Below are 16,601 nucleotides of genomic sequence, written 5' to 3'. Positions count from 1 at the left end.
GGCAACAGCCTGGGGTAATGTAAGCTAAGTAGTTTCTTTACTGAGCTGCTACTTACCTGCTTGTTTGCTTAATCACATTAACCTCCAGATAATGGTTCTTCCCTGGTATGACACTGCAGTATTATATATATATATATATATATATAATATAGCGATTGCAGCTACACAGCCAATCAAGTCAAGTGTGTTAGCCTAAGTGTCTTAACCATTCAATAGCTTAGGGAAGGTTATGCAAGTCCATGAGGGAACCAGGCAGCCCTTGCCGATAAGTGCAGCCTACAAGTATGTGGCCTGAATCTTCTAACTGGCCACAGCGGCAAAGAGGAGTCACAGAGGCCCCACTTATAGTCATTAGCAGCATCTCTTATCACTCCACGTTTGAAGCAATTGAGCTTTACTCAGAGATAGCATGGAAGGTCAAAACTAGGGGGTTGGACTGTTGGATCTGTCACCACGAGATAGGCACTGGCTGTGTTTGAAGCTTGTTCTTGCCATCTAATATTCCACCTGGAGGTGATTTTGAGGTTCCTTAGGGGAATTGTCCAAACAGGGCACCTTGTGCTGGTATGGTGGCTTGGTGGATTAAACACATCTTTAAACTAGAATAGATGTGGCATGCCTTGCACCTTTAAGGAGCAGATTCTGCAAGATGACTTGTCACCTGATGTCAGGAGGGACAATGTTGGACAGGATCAGCAGCCAGGCCACGTTGGTTGGTGCCATGGTTCCTGTTATTAAATGCGTAGTTTCATACAGCTGAGTGTCTGCTGCTGTAGAGCTGAGCCATGCCAGGAAGTAATACTCTGCTACAGAATAACACAGGCCAAGCCCAGAGTTTCTTCGTGTCTGTTCATTGGCTCCACAGATAGACACAGTTAATTTGCTGATCAGGTTGTTTCTTATCTTTATTTGCAGTGAGGTCTTGATCAAAGATTCCTTGAAAATCAAGATACAGTCCAATATAACACCTAGATACACAAGCTTTGGGTCATGTTCCACAGGGGTGCTGGAACAATTTTTATTGTGGGAGTGCTGGCAATAGAAACCATGTATTTGGTGTTTGTTATTACTACTTCAAGCCAAGGGGTGCGGCAGCATCATTGATGCTCCATGTCTGCAGTAATGACCATATGAATGCTTTATGATAATCTAGGTATTGAGTTGGTGATCTGTGTTAATCTACACCACTCCCATCACTCATCACAACTGGCAGTCATAACAGAGAAGCCAGAGACTGAACTACCATCCGTCCTGTAGAGACACTCCCTCCAGGCCAGGGTTGACTCTCTGCTGAGTAGGGTGACCAGATAGCAAGTGTAAAAAATCGGGACGGGGGGGTGGAGGGGGTAATAGGTGCCTATATAAGAAAAAGCCCGCAAAATCGGGACTGTCCTTATAAAATCAGGACATCTGGTCACCCTACTGCTGAGCAGACTATGTTAAGGCTACTCTTCTTTTTTGGCATTTGTAGTGGTCTACAGGGATACTTGAGCAATCTGCTCTTTTGTCTGACGCAGGGCTCAAGACTCAGAGTGGAATGATTTCATATAAAATCAGAAAGCAATTCACATGCATGTCAGGAAATAGCCCTAACACTGAAGCGCTTGAAAGTCATTTTCTGTTTCCTTGACTTCTCTCCTAATTTAGATTATCCACATCCAGGTTCCACAGACATAATTCAAAGTGAATTTCTCTCTCTTTTAAATAATAGAATCATAGAATATTAGGGTTGGAAGAGACCTCAGGAGGTCATCTAGTCCAATCCCCTGCTCAAAGCAGGACCAACAACACCTAAATCATCCCAGTCAGGGCTTTGTCAAGCCAGGCCTTAAAAACCTCTAAAGATGGAGATGCCACCACCTCCCTAGGTAACCCATTCCAGTGCTTCACCACTCTCCTAATGAAATAGTGTTTCCTAATATCCAACCTAGACCTCCCCCACTGCAACTTGAGACCATTGCTCCTTATTCTGTCATCTGCCACCACTGAGAACAGCATAGCTCCATCCTCTTTGGAACCCCCCTTCAGGTAGTTGAAGGCTGCTATCAAATCCCCCCTCACTCTTCTCTTCTGCAGACTAAATAACCCCAGTTCCCTCAGCCTCTCCTCGTAAGTCATGTGCCCCAGCCCCCTAATCATTTTTGTTGCCCTCCGCTGGACTCTCTCCAATTTGTCCACATCCCTTCTGTAGTGGGGGGACCAAAACTGGACACAATACTCCAGGTGTGGCCTCACCAGTGCCGAATAGAGGGGAATAATCATTTCCCTCGATCTGCTGGCAATGCTCCTACTAATGCAGCCCAATATGCCGTAATATCCAGTTTCTCGTCCACTGTAATCCCCAGGTCCTTTTCTGCAGAACTGCTGCTTAGCCAGTCAGTCCCCAGCCTGTAGTGGTCACACGTCTCAGATTTCTCATTGCCTCTTACTCCAGTTTGAAATGTATTAGGAGACCTTCTTGGGGTTGCCTGAGGTCAGAGATAAAAAATCTTTTGCAGGAGGAAAAAAAGATAATCGATTGCTTTGGATCCTAAAGACATCATTATATGTTCTTCGAAGAACCCCAATGGAAAATTGTTTTAAATGGCCTGGCTTTTTGCATTTGCCTATGACGTTTTGGAGGCTCATTGATAATGAAGCTTGCAGGAACATCTCCTCCTCCTCTGTCTTCCTAGAACTTGTCACTACAAATGAGAGTAGGAACAAGAATGGAAATATGGCATGACAGGTCTTTTATTTTTTATTTATACATTGGATGGCTACAACGTATAACATCTGTCAAACACTCCACCTTCTGTAAAATGCATCTTTCCAAGTAGGGGTTCCTTACAGCATAACTTTAAAGTAGGATGGCATGTGCTTGTAATGATTTACACCTGGATTTATGCAAATGAATGTAAATCTATGCAAATATACAAGGTACTTTTATTTTTATTTTTCCCTCTCAGAAGATTTTTGGCTAGTATGGCTGAGACTTCCAGCAAGGGTGTCGTATGTGGTGACAGTTTTGTGGTGTGGACACCTGTCCCATAGACTGAGACCATCTGTTTTGTTTTCCCACATACAAAGAGCAAAATATGTATCTTTCAGTCTAGTTGGCTTTTAGTTCAGATGGGAGCGGGTGGGGAGAGAGAGAGTATAGGATCTCATATTCAGTGACCTACACTGTGTGGGGTCGTTTACATGAGTGCAAAGTAGGTGCAAAAGGCTACTAATAAATGAGAATAGTGGCATTTCCCACCCACTTTGTACAGGTCCAGGGCATCAGAAATCTTCATGGGGGAAAGAGAACTCAGTGATACCTATAAACAGAAGGTGTATTTCTATATGGTGCCAAGTGCCCTTAAATCCAGTTGAAGTTGATGGAAACTGAAGGTGCTCAGCACCTCCCAAGTAGTTCTTGGGCATCTTACAGGGTCAGGCCCAAACTGTCTATTGCTGTCAATGTGTTTTAGCTTTCTTTCTACCGGAGATAGAAAATCAACACGTGACCATTCGGTGGGTTCTGCAGAACTCTATGAAGAGAGCGAAAGTGAGATCCAGTGTTCAGTGTGAAGCATTCCATGGACCACTGGGCATTATTATTATTTGATTATTATTTATTATTTGTATTACCATAGTGTCTAGTAACCCTAGTCATGGACTAGGACTCCATTATGTTAGGCTCTGTACAAACAGAGAATGAAAAGACAGTCCCTTCCCTAAAGAGCTTACAGTCCAAGGAAGTAGAACCTAAGGAAATACAGCCCCAAGATATACTAGATATCTCAAGTCAAGAAGGTGCCACTTTTAGGTTGGTCTCTGCTCACTGATCCTGTTAGGTGAACTAAAAGATGCATTATAGGACCCTGCCCCTATCTGTCCTTCAGGAGGAGAGGAGACGGTTGTATGATATGTGACTGAAGTCCAGGTGTTCATTAAAAGAGAAAACAGACTAAAAAAGCAAATACTATAAATATCTTGCATTTAGATAGCACCTTTCATCTCAAAGTGCTTCACAAACTATACAAGAGTCACTACACCGCCCTTTGAAATGCAGCCATCTCTAGGGTGGAACACAGCAACTGTTTAATGCTTCACAGCAACACTATACAAAAGTTTATGACAGGAATGAAGAACTCCACTCTGTCCAACTAAACCAGGGGCTCTCCAACTGGGGGTCAGGAGGTTATTACAGGGGGGGTCGCGAGCTGTCAGCCTCCACCCCAAACCCCGCTTTGCCTCCAGCATTTATAATGGTGTTAAATATATTTTAAAAGTGTTTTTAATTTATTAGGGGGGTCACACTCAGAGGCTTGCTATGTGAAAGGGGTCACCAGTACAAAAGTTTGAGAACCACTGAACTAAACCTCTAGTGCAGTGGCTCCCAACCTTTCCAGACCACTGTACCCCTTTCAGGAGTTGGATTTGTCTTATCTACCCCAAGTTACACCTCCCTTAAAAACTATTTGCTTTTACAAAATCAGACATAAAAATACAAAAGTGTCACAGCACACCATTGCTGAAAAATTGCTGACTTTCTCATTTTTACTGTATAATTATAAAATAAATCAACTGGAATATAAATATTGTATTTACATTTCAGTGTAAAGAGCAGTATAAACAAGACATAAGCAATTTTAGTTTGTACTGACTTTGCTAGTGCTTTTTATGTAGCCTGTTGTAGAACTAGGCAAATATCTAGATGAGTTAATGTACCCCCCTGGAAGACCTCTGCGTGCCCCCAGGGGTACACGTATCTCTGGTTGAGAACCCTTGCTCTAGAGAGAATTTTAAGTAAAATTTGATTACCCTAGCTGGAATCCAGCTAGGGTAATCACTTACTGAGTACAAAAAGACAAGACCTCAGTTTTTTTCATCTCATTCAGAAAGACCCTGGGCCTAATTCTCCACTGCCTTTCAGCTTGTGTAGTCATTTACACCTGTGAAAAGTGAATGTAATATGCTACTGCCAAGATAAGGGCGTGGTGAATTCTGATTTGGTGGCATTTTTCACCTACTTTGTGCACGTATAAATGACTGCACAAGGTACAAGGCATTAGAGAATCAGGCCTGGTATCTCTAACAGCACGATGAGCCTGATTCTCCTTTCACTTGTACTGATGTAGACCAGGAGTGACTCCTCAGAGGTTAATGGAGTTACAAGTGGGTGAGTGAGATCAGAAGCAAGGGCCCATGTTCTATGTATCTTATATGGCCTCCATTACCATAGATTCTGAGCACCTCGCAATTTTAATGGATTTATCCTCACATCACTCCTGTGAGGTAGAGACAGGGCCGGCTTTAAGCCGATTCCCCGGAATGGGGCCCCGCGCCTAAGAGGGCCCCGCCTACGGGGCTGCCGGCGAAGCGGGGGGGGGGGGGGGGCGAAGCTGCGTCCTGCTTCTCCCCCCTCCCTACAGCGCTTGCGCCGCTATACAGCTGATCAGCGCACGCCTGGGAGGGAGGGATGAGGAGGAGGAATGCGATGTGCTGGGGAAGAGGCGGGGCCAGGGCGGGGATTTGGGGAGGGATCCAATGGGGCAGTGAGGGGGCAGGGCTGGGGGCGGGGCCAGGGTGGGGATTTGGGGAGGGATCCGAGGGGGCAGAGTCAGGGCGGGGCCGGGGCGGGGGGGGAGCACGAGACAATTCGCGTCTGGGCGTGGGGCCTCGCACCTGCTAAAGCCGGTCCTGGGTAGAGAAGTGCTATTATCCCCATTTTACAGATGGGGAACTGAGGCCCGGAGAGACTAAACAACTTGCTCAAAGTCACACTGAAAATCTGTAATGGAGCAGGAAACTCATCTTCAGTCTCCTGATGCCTGGGCTAGCACCCTAGCCACTGCACCATCCTCCCTCCCTGTTTGAAGTACTGGTTCAGTGCTTACTCAGAATGAAGAGGCCCAGCTATTGAATTATCACTACCACTTTCTGCAGCAACATAGGATTACCCTTTAAATACTGACCATTAAAATACTGACCATGCCCGACTTGCTTCATTTACAAAGCTGACGTGGTCCAGGCCTGTGTTGGGTGGGCTTTAAACACCGTATAACGGTGGGCTTTAAACAACAGGAGAAAAGAAGTATTTAAAAGTAAATTATCTCTCTTTGTGTTTTCCTCCCAATTTTTATTTATTTGAATTGGTAAACATATAAGAAGGGCACCTACCCATGTGTTTGACATAACATGAAAAGACATTTTAAATGCAACAATTTAAGATAACCCACCACACATATCCTTCATGTGACTTTCCCTGTCCATACACTTCCCTTTCCAATTCTGAATTCTTCTCATTAAACAGGTCTGAGTCACACTTCGATTCAGATTCCCATATTTTATTCTTTTAGCTTTTGTTATTCTCTCACTATGAAATGAAACTTACATTTTTGCTAACAAGTAAAGTCATCCTAGTATGCCACAAGTTTGGGGAGGAAAAACACAGAGATAATTATTTTTACATCCATTTATTAACAAAACTGGCACGAGGGTTAATTTAATTAGTGTTACTGTATGAAAAATGCTCTGCACGATTCCATTCAGGAAGTGATTGCTTCTTTACATTTCATTTCAGTGCCTAAGAAAAAACACATTCAGGCATTTGCAACACTTTGTATAATTGCTGGCCATATAATCAGCTATATTTGTGAAATATTTAATGTTGGAATTAGGCTATTATCACAAAGAGTTTCTGTTCCTTTTCTAACAAACGTGATGTTTCACACACTCTAAATACTGTACAGCATTCAAGGATTCTGAGCTTTCTTGGTCACATGCTTTAGCTTCTTAGCAGAAAATGTACTGTTCATATAGATTTTTATTCCCTGAATTAATCATCAAAGGAGGAAGCACGTTCATTGCAATCCAATCAATATTCTCCTATTTCAAACATGTTGAACTCTCTTCTGCATGCCCGATTTCTGATGAAAACAGCCTTAGCAAAACTTCCACTTAAGCTCCTTGCTATCAGCTTATCCCACTGTTTACTGCCTGTACTTGGCAGCAAGCTTGAAATTATCCACAAACTTCTGGGATGGCATTACTTACTTGTTTTCATAGATCTTTATTTCTTTTATTTAACAGTAATACTGAGCACTTATACAGTAAGGCTTTTCATCAAAGATCTCAAAATGCTTTACAAAGGAGAGTATTGTTATCTCTGTTTTACGGTGGAGAAATCAAGATTCAGACAGGTTGTTATGTGAGGCTTAGGGTCTGATCCATTCCTCTGAAGTCAGTCAAAAGACTTCCATTGACTTCAGTGAGCTTTGGAAGGGAACAGCCTCCACCGGGTTTGTGAATAAGCCAAAATCCTTTAAGTTTCTATTTGTGGTTCATGGTAGTGGCTTTAGCATACTCATTGCTGACATATATATTGGGTATTGGTCCCTTTGCTATGATAGACTGCAAAGCAGGGCATCGTTTCAGAAAAATTTGGGGGATGGGGAGCAAAGTTGTGCAGCATATAGAGCATTATATGTGATTATATTATATCCTGCAAAGTCTGGCATGAGGTAGAGGGGCAAAAAGTAGAAGGCAAAATAGAGCATATAGACCTATGAAAAGTCTCAGTGTCAGGGCAAACCTAGGTGTGTATGTGGGGTTGGGGGGGCAGGGCGGCAACTGCCCTCTTACCAATAGGAAATGACACCCTGCTGCAAAGGAGTAGTTGACCACTCATGTAACTCCTTTTGGCACTGGCAATCAGTCAGAGAAATACATTGGCAAATAGGCCTGGTCAGTAGGAAAGGTGCGGTGCTCCTAAGCTGGTAGAGTGAAGAGAAATTAATAACCCAAACTAAAATTTTGCTAGGACGCCAGTGCTGACGCTCCCACTATAGCAAAATGTTCCATGGGCTCTGTAATGGCAGCACCTCTGGCGAAACTGTTCTGATTTAAAGGGAAGAGTTCCAGCTCCCTGGGCTTTCCAGAAAGGAAGCTGGGCTCTGGGTAGTTAGGGACAAGTTTATTTTGGTGAGTTAGTCTTTGATCCCTTCTCTCTGCAAAGCTGCACACTGGGTGGTAAATTAATCCTGTGAGTTCAACCTAGCACACATGCAAGAAGAGAAGATAAAGTAGCTGATGCTATGATCCTACATTGGAATTACACTTTGGGCCCGACACTGCTCTCACTTACACCAGTTTTACCGTGAGGTAACTCCATTGACTTTGGTGGAATTATCCTTGACTTACACAGGTGTACATAAGCATCGAATTAGCTCTATAACTGTAGGTAATGCACTGCTAAATTTCATACAATAAACATAACTAAAAATCCTACTTGCATCTAGTTAAATGTATGATCATGGAAATAAATGCAGATGGGCTTGATCCTTCATTGCCTCAACCTTTGTGGAGTCATTAGCACCTCTGCAAAATGGGTGTCAAACATTACAGAAGGGGGTAGAATTTTATGCCCTTCTCAAACAGGTAACTGTGATGACACAAGGTGCAAGACAGTGGAGAATTGGGCCCATCTATTTTAATGGGAGTGACTGGGGTAACCACACCTAACATGCACCTGGATAAGGAAAACTATGTATTTAATGTGTACACAATACTATTTTCATTTGCGCCATTTATTATAGTAAAAGTGGCAGCAAATGCTATAGTTAAGGTTGCATGAACATTTCCATTCTCTCTTATAATTTCCCCAAATTTTCTCCGGTAAGGCTGAAAATTTCCAGGCTCAGTCCCTGACCAAAAGTAACTTTTTAAAAAACTTTCAGGAAAAAGAGTTATGTTGTTTATGAATACAAGTAGGGAGACAAAATATACTTTTCACTTATAACAGTATTTTGTGGCCTTAATTTGAATAGCTATAACACCAAACCACATAGGGATAAAAAGAGAAAATTTTGGTTGGAAATAGTCCTCACTGATGCCAAGTGCCTTTGAGTGTCACTATGAACATTCATTTTGACTTGGCCAAGTTGAGATCTGTTGAAAATGTAACTCTGCACATGCTCAGTACACTTTGCACAGAGTGTTTTTTGCTCAGCTTGTAAAGTGCACATCTAGGGAAGGTCACGTTGTACATGTGAGTGTGGCTAACTTAACAGCACAATGACAGTCTACAGTGAATGAGGAATGGCTCCTGTGGACCTGTATAATCTTTTAACATTACTTTTTAAATAGAATCTCTTTACTTTTGGTCACTGTTTTTCCAACCTAACAAATGTGTGTTCCTCTTCAAAGACAACATACATACCAAGTTTGTATTTTTTTTTTTTTTTTAAAGCTGTTTTCCAGTTATTGAAGTTCAAAAATAAGTCTGCACAATTTTCTGAAGGTACGATGCTATGCAGCGAAATGACTTTAAAGATGGGTCTGTGGGGTTTTGATTTAGAATAAAAAAGTGTTTTGTGTTTGCTTTCAACAGGAATAGCGGATTTCATTGGTGGTTATCGTTTTATTTGTGGTTGCTATTTTTATATATCTGTCTTCATACATGTCTGTGGGGGAATACATGACTATGTCTGGGGCCTTATAGTTACAGTCCACTTTTTTGAAAAATAGAGTTCAATTTACCACTGGCAAGTCATTCTTCTGATGAGCGGCTGATGGTTCTTGGGGCACCCAGAACTATTAGTCATCTTGTTACCCCTTGCCTCCAGCATGAGGGTGTCTTGCCTGTGCCTGGCTGGGTATCAGCTCCCTTAACTCCATCAGCCTGTCAGCCACTCAAATATGCTCCCCTGGGTTATGCCAGCCCTGTCTTTACCTTGTGGGTTAACAAGAGATGTACCCCAGCCCCTGAGTCCCTTTGAATTGTTCCCCTATGCTATGCAGCCCTTGACACTGGCTACTCACAGAAATGCCAGATCCTCTGCCCCCAAAAGGATTAGTGTGCCTCAGTTTACTAGTTTTGCCTTAAACTACACAGCACTTTAAATTAAAAAAAAAAGAGAAGTTTTATTACAAGAGAATGGAGAGTTAAGTAGAAACAAGAGAGAGTGGTGGAAACAAATGGTTACAATACAAAACAAAATCATAAAATGCCAACTTGTGTCTATACTTATTAATGGTTACCTTTCCTAGCTAATACGGTATGTTTGTCCAGCCCACCCCAAAAGTTCAGTCTGTTGCAGAGCTGGCTGGCTTCACAGGAATCAGGATCCAATTTTTCACGAGAAAACCTGGCTCCTCCAGATGTCTCCTCAGTGAAAGGATCCAGAGGGTCTCTCCCTCCTCTATGTTATACTGGAATAGCCTTTTGTTTCTATTCATAGCCCCTGTCTTGTTGTAATGTTCCTTTTTTTTTTTTTTTTTACCTTCAAGTGGTTCCGGTTGTTTGCATTTGCCTCTGATGGTTTTCCATTGCACGTCTTGGTATTGAGCAAGGCTAAACAATTGAGCTTTTCATTGCTTCACTGGCTAAACAGGATGGGGTTTAGCATATATAAAATATAAATACATTATTCCTTAAATATTACCTGTACATATATAATCACAAAGATTGAGTCTTGACAAGTTACAAACTTTCTGTAGATATCTTACGTTACTCTTTATGGATAAATACTCTACATGGATAAACCTGTAAGACATGTTTGGTGTAGTGAGTTTGTCAGGTCTGAGGTAACAGTTGTTTGCAAAAACTGGGGACTCTTTGGGTATGTCTACACTACGAGAGTAGTTCGATTTTACTTAAATCGAATATGTGGAATCGATATTACAAAGTCGAACGTGTGTGTCCACACTAAGGACAGTAATTGGACTTTGTGAGTCCACACTAACAGGGAAAGCGTCGACATTGGATGCGGTGCACTGTGGGCAGCTATCCCACAGTTCCCGCAGTCCCCGCTGCCCATTGGAATTCTGGGTCGAGCCGCCAATGCCTTCTGGGTAAAAAAATGTGTCGAGGGTGCTTTTGGGTAACTGTCGTCATCCGACCGTCACTCCCGCCCTCCCTCCCTGAAAGCGCCGGCGGGAAATCAGTTTGCGCACTTTTCTGGTCAGTGACAGCGCGGACGCCACAGAACTGCGAGCATGGAGCCCGCTGCGACCATCGCTGCAGTTATGGCCGTTGTCAACACCTCGCAGCTTATCATCCACCTTTCCCAGAGGCAGATGCTGAGAAATCGGGCGAGGAGGCTACAGCAGCGCGGTGAGGACCTGAAGTCTGAGAGTGGCACAGACCTGTCGCAAAGCACGGGACCCCGCGCCGAGGACATCATGGTGGCAACGGGTCATGTTGATGTTGTGGAACGGCGATTCTGGGCCCGGGAAACAAGCATGGACTGGTGGGACCGCATAGTGCTGCAGGTCTGGGATGAATCACAGTGGCTGCGAAACTTTCGCATGCGGAAGGGGACTTTCATGGAACTTTGTGAGTTGCTGTCCCCTGCCCTGAAGCGCAAGGACACCCGGATGCGAGCAGCCCTGACTGTCCAGAAGCGAGTAGCCATAGCCCTCTGGAAGCTTGCAACGCCAGACAGCTACCGTTCAGTCGCGAACCACTTTGGCGTGGGCAAATCTACCGTGGGGGTTGTTGTCATGCAAGTAGCCAACGCAATCGTTGAGGTACTGCTCTCAAAGGTAGTGACCCTGGGAAACGCGCAGGTCATCATAGATGGCTTCGCCGCGATGGGATTCCCAAACTGCGGTGGGGCTATAGATGGAACTCACATCCCTATCCTGGGACCGGACCACCAGGCCAGCCAGTACATCAACCGAAAGGGCTACTTTTCAATGGTGCTGCAAGCACTGGTGGACCATAGGGGACGTTTTACAAACATCAACGTCGGATGGCCGGGCAAGGTTCATGACGCTCGTGTTTTCAGGAACTCAGGTCTGTTTAGACGGCTGCAGGAAGGTATTTACTTCCCGGACCACAAAACAACTCTTGGGGATGTGGAGATGCCTATAGTCATCCTCGGGGACCCAGCCTACCCGCTAATGCCCTGGCTCATGAAGCCCTATACTGGCGCCCTGGACACTGAAAAAGAACTGTTCAACTACCGGCTCAGCAAGTGCAGAATGGTGGTGGAGTGTGCTTTTGGCCGTCTCAAGGGGAGATGGAGAAGCTTACTGACTCGCTGTGATCTCAGCGAAACCAATATCACCATTGTTATTGCAGCTTGCTGTGTGCTCCACAATCTCTGTGAGAGCAAGGAGGAGACCTTTATGGCGGGGTGGGAGGTTGAGGCAAATAGCCTGGCTGCTGATTACGCCCAGCCAGACAGCCGGGCGATCAGAAGAGCCCAGCGGGACGCGCTGTGTATCCGGGAGGCTTTGAAAGCTAGGTTCCTGAGTGAGCAGGGTAACCTGTGACTTTTAAGTTTGTGTACAGAGAAGCTGAACCTGCCCCCGTTTCTTTACCCAGTAAATGTTCACTATCCTCTCCAGTTACATACCCCGTTCCCCCCCTTCCAACACACGTTTACAAATAAAATCACTTGAATTTTGTTAATGAACACCGTTTTCTTTATTACTGTTTTCGCGGGAAAGTGTTGAACCTGGGACGCAGACTGTGGCGGGGAGCGGGTGTAGTGTAGTGATGCAAATGACGCTTCTAAACTCCAGGAATGACAGGCTCCGCAGTGGTGGACTGGTTGTTTCAACGGAGCCTGCCACCCCTCCTGTTCGGGACTCTGTGTGGGGGGGGGTATGTGACTTTGTGGCAGGGGGAGGACGGTTACAGATCCCCTGCTGCGTGGCTCTGTGATCCAGGATAAGGACCACTGCATAAGATCTCTAACTGCCCTCCCCCGCCACAAAGTCACAGAGTCCCTCCCCCCCCCCACAGAACATGAAAACCACCTCCCAGACTGACCAGGGTAACTAGTGACTGCAATGTGTGTGTGCCCTGCTGCTGAACCTGCCCCCGCCTCTGTACCCTGGTAAAGGTGACTGTCCTGTCCAATTACCAACCCCCTTCAGACAGACTCTCCTCTAAAAGAACATGATGGAAACAGTAATTAACAGAAACGTATTTTTTATTAGCAACTACACATGAAACTGGGGGGTGAAACTTGGACGGGGGCTTGGGTGAGGCGGGAAGGAAAGGACTTGTCAAATTTTGGGGAATGAGAGCCTTCTGTTGCTTGAGCAGTCTGCAGGGGTGGAGTGAGAGTTTTCACGGACTCTGCCGCCCCTCCTTCTTTGGACTTTGGGCGAGGGGGGTATGGGACTTGGTGGCGGGGGAGGGCGGTTACAGATAGACTGCAGCGGGGCTCTGTCCTCCTGCCTCCAGTCCTGCAGAACATTCACAAGGCGCCGGAGCGTGTCCGTTTGCTCCCTCATTAGTCCAAGCAGCGTTTGAGTCGCTTGCTGGTCTTCCTGCCGCCACCTCTCCTCCCGTTCCGTGTGTGATCGGTGCATTTGGGACAAGTTATCCCTCCACTGGGTCTGCTGGGCTGCCTGGTCTCGGGAGCAGCCCATAAGTTCCGAGAACATGTCCTCCCGTGTCCTCTTCTTCCTACGCCTAATCTGCGCTAGCCTCTGGGAGTGTGATGCCAGGCTAGGTCGGGAGACAGTCGCAGCTGTGGGAATGGGAAAAAGGGAGTGAATTCCTCAGAAAGATAAATTTAGTTGTGAACAAAGAACATAGTCTTTCTCTGTGAACAAGACCATGCACAGCACCTATCACATGCGCACTCAGGACAAGGTCGAATTTTCGGCCTTCGCATTCAGTGCCTGGGGTCTTGCAGTGCAGATCAGAGAAGCGGGGCAGGACACCGGAATTTGTGTAGCAGGCCGACATGGTAAGCCGTAGACTTGTGGCTGCTTAAAACTTTAATAATAGCACTGGCCTCCTTTCACGTTGAAAGCAATGCCAGTCCCTGCTGCCAGCAATCCGGCAAGCATGAACTCTGCCCCTGTCCCACCCCCTCGCGGCTGTCCCAGGGAAAGATCCCTGTATGCTGCCCCTCTCCTGCCTCCACCGCGTGGCTGTAAACCGCCGGTTACAGTTCTGTAAAGGAACAGGCAAGCAGTCCCAATACTAACATTCCCCTACCTAATTCAAAGCAGGTTACCATGAGCAACATCACTCTGATGAGGATTTCAGAGACCGAGAAAGAACGGATGCTTCGGGAAAGCCTGCAAAGACCAGGGCCGTATGCCGCCATGCTCTGCAGGGCAATGATCCCGGAGTACTTGCTTGTCTCCTGGCGCGGAAATGTTTGCTACTACGGAGGACCCAATAAGGCCGCTCTCCCCAGGAACCTGATGCAAAGGCTTTCCAATTACCTCCAGGAGAGCTTAGTGGAAATGTCCCTGGAGGATTTCAGCTCTATCCCCGGACATATAGACCGGATTTTACTGTAGCTGCACTGGCAGGGACTAAAGAGTAGAGCAGCTTGGGCAAACCAATCATGCTAAACCGGACATTGTTAGATTTTTTTTTTCTAGTAGTTGCACTGCCAAGGACTGAAACCTTAAGCGCCTAGGGCAAACTAATCATGAAAAACCCATTATTAATATTGTTAATATTCCTGTTCTGTTAAAAATAAATGTTTAGATGTTTTAAACACTTACTGAGTGATCCTTCCCCTGATTCTGTGTCCGGGTTAACGGCTGGGGACGGTTGGTAGGGGATCTCTGTAAGGGTGATGAAGAGATCCTGGCTGTCGGGGAAATCAGCGTTGTAAGCGCTGTCGACTGCCTCGTCCTCCTCATCTCCTTCCTCATCTTCCCCATCCGCTAACATGTCCGAGGAAGTGGCCGTCAACAATATCCCATCCTCAGAGTCCACGGTCAGTGGTGGGGTAGTGGTGGCGGCCGCACCTAGGATGGAATGCAGTGCCTTGTAGAAACGGGATGTCTGGGGCTGGGATCCGGATCGTCCGTTTGCCTCTTTGGTCTTCTGGTAGCCTTGTCTCAGCTCCTTGATTTTCACGCGGCACTGCGTTGCATCCCGGCTGTATCCTCTCTCTGCCATGGCTTTAGAGATCTTCTCATAGATCTTTGCATTCCGTCTTTTCGATCGCAGCTCGGAAAGCACGGACTCATCGCCCCACACAGCGATCAGATCCAAGACTTCCCGCTCAGTCCATGCTGGGGCCCTCTTTCTATTCTGAGATTGCATGGCCATCTCTGCTGGAGAGCTCTGCATCGTTGCCAGTGCTGCTGAGCTCGCCACGATGTCCAAACAGGAAATGAGATTCAAACTGCCCAGACAGGAAAAGGAATTCAAATTTTCCCAGGGCTTTTCCTGTGTGGCTGGTCAGAGCATCCGAGCTCGGACTGCTGTCCAGAGCGTCAACAGAGCAGTGCACTGTGGGATAGCTCCCGGAGCTATTAGCATCGATTTCCATCCACACCTAGCCTAATTCGACATGGCCATGTCGAATTTAGCGCTACTCCCCTCGTTGGGGAGGAGTACAGAAGTCGAATTTAAGAGACCTCTATGTCGAACTAAATAGCTTCGTGGTGTGGACGGGTGCAGAGTTAATTCGATGTAACGGCGCTAAATTCGACATAAACTCCTAGTGTAGACCAGGCCTTTGCAAGGGGTCTCTGTGTCCGTACCTGGGAAACCCAGATCACTCTTAATTTCCTTTCTCCATTTTTTTAAATATGTCTAAATGTGCTGGCATGTGATGCTTCATTTTCATCAGAGCAACTTTATGCTTAGAATTGTGGTCTCCCTGGACTGTGCCTCAGTATGGAAAATGAGGGAAGCCACACTCTACTCAGTAGAACTGTGTGGGTCACATTTGGCTCATAGGATGCTTCTTCTGTGACTAGGCATCTATCTGAAGGAGTAGGAACGGGTGTGGGAGAAACACTGTGTAATTAGCTACAGTACATTTCCAGCACACAGGACAGTTAACTATTTAGCTGTTTATGTAGACACACAAACATACTTACGGTGTCCATAGGCACTCCCCACGTCCCAGCCCTGTCAAAAAAACAAAACAAAACTCACTCTGATCAGCTATTAGAAGTTTTGGTTTTGGTTTCTATTTGATTCATACAAAAGCAGCTGAAAATCACCCTGGTGAGTCAAAAGTTTCTTCTCATCTAGGTATTAATCTTGGTATTAATTAAATGTGATAGTTAAAAATACAGACTTCTTTCTCCAGGTGGAAAACACCGAGGTCCTTGTAAATTGCTCTCTGCTAGTTGGTCCTCCCCAGCAGCTATAGTTTGTTTCCCTGTTCCTTTATATTCCCCTGTTGAGCTACAACTCCAGTCACAGTAGGTACAGAATGACTATTTATGCTAGAAGTTCTTCTCTGTACAGACTTCAGTTCTAATTCAGAATTGTGCAGCTCAGGAGAGGCAACCATGGTGGCTTTGGGGCAGGGCCGGTGCAAGGAAGTTTCGCGCCCTAGGCGAAACTTCCACCTTGCGCCCCCCCACCCCAGCCCTGCGGCAGCTCCCCGCCCCCCCTCCACCCTGAGGCGCCCCCCTCCCCCCGTGGCAGCTCCCCACCCCAGCTCACCTCTGCTCCGCCTCCTCCTCGAGCACGCCGCCCCCGCTCTAATTCTCCTCCCCTCCCAGGCTTGCGGCGCCAAACAGCTGATTGGCGCCGCAAGCCTGGGAGGCGGGAGAAGTGGAGTGGTGACCGCATGCTCGGGGAGGGGGCATAGGAACGCTGTAAAAAAAATTGGGGGCACCGCTTTTTGGCGCCCCCAAATCTTGGCGCCCTCGGCAAACGCCTAGTTTGCCTT

The sequence above is a fragment of the Emys orbicularis genome, chromosome 2, assembly GCF_028017835.1.
Source record: "Emys orbicularis isolate rEmyOrb1 chromosome 2, rEmyOrb1.hap1, whole genome shotgun sequence".
Taxonomy (NCBI): domain Eukaryota; kingdom Metazoa; phylum Chordata; order Testudines; family Emydidae; genus Emys; species Emys orbicularis.
This window is presented reverse-complemented; position numbering follows the sequence as displayed.